The sequence below is a fragment of the Rhagoletis pomonella genome, unplaced genomic scaffold (assembly GCF_013731165.1).
Source record: "Rhagoletis pomonella isolate Grant_MI unplaced genomic scaffold, Rhpom_1.0 Rhpom_scaffold_00278, whole genome shotgun sequence".
Classification (NCBI taxonomy): Eukaryota; Metazoa; Arthropoda; class Insecta; order Diptera; family Tephritidae; genus Rhagoletis; species Rhagoletis pomonella.
Window position 1 is genome coordinate 87,772 of NW_023458832.1, and position 1,233 is coordinate 89,004.

Sequence of the window (1,233 nt, forward strand, 5' to 3'; positions counted from 1 at the left end):
GAACTGGTCTTGAATTAATTAGTTCACTCGACCCAGATAGCACTGTATTTGGCGCTATAACCGCCTAAGCGATTTTGGTCGAGTTCAACAAAGCACGCCAGTCGTTTCTGTTCTGTGCCAACTGCCTTCTCCACTTGGTCTTTACAACGCAGTGGGGGCCTCCCTTCCTCTGCTACCACCAGCGGGTTCCGAGTTGAATACTTTCAGAGCTGGACCGTCGGCTACTAAGCCCCGTTCGGGGCGGTTCATCCATCAACGTTGTCTTCAATTTCAGCTAGGGTCAGGCCCAGGAAGTGTGCTACTTCCACAAGAGCTGTCCATAGGGACAGGGGCGTTAGCTGAGTGGGGTTCTCAGGGCATGTGAAGAGGTGCCGGGAGTCATGTGGCGACTCTCCACATGCCGGGCATTGGTTGGGCACATCCTCGTTGATTCTGCTCAAGTAGGAGTTGAGCCTGCTGCAATAGCCAGAGCAAAGTTGGGCTATTGTAGTGCGGGTCTCCCGAGGCAGACAAAGTTCTGTGGTTGTGTGCCTAGAACGGCATTCACAGGCCGGGAGTCTACATAACTTACCATTATCTCGCTCACGATCTCGACGGTGCACGTTGTATCCGGCGCAATTCAACAGGGTTGAATTGCCGTGCAAATTCATCTCTTGGACCGCAGCTATTAATATTCCATGCCTTCCCATAAAGACAGTTATCTCCTCGATCTTGCTCTGGAGTCCGTTACAGTTAAATTGTAGCACCTTTGTGTGCCTTGGGAGACCGAGTGTGATGTCTGGTGTTAAAGAGTTGTGTTACCTGCCGGCCCCCTGCTGTACGTGCTGCAAAAGGGGGTGCTGCCTTGTGGTGGTGGTTGGCAGCGTCGCGGGGAGGGATGCGACGGGGCAGCATACCAGGGGCCCACATAGTCACTCGTCCAATCTCGCGTGTTGCGAAGTCCTGAGCACGCCCTAAAGTGGCACCAGCCGAGGCAAGAGTTGCACTTGATTGATGTCACGTTACGGTATATTCTGGACTGACAAAGAGAGCAGATTGTTGGAGGGACTAGGAGTGGCCGGCGGCGGTCTGTGGGTGCTATTGTGTTTTTTTGTGTGTCTATTGTTGTGTGTTTTGTTGGGGTGTGGGTTTGTTGATTGTATGCTGCCCAGGCGGGTGGTGGTTTGCCGTGGAGGCGGTCCGGTTGGCACAGCATGGGGCCACGAACGACGTGGTCCATTGCCGGTGCGTACG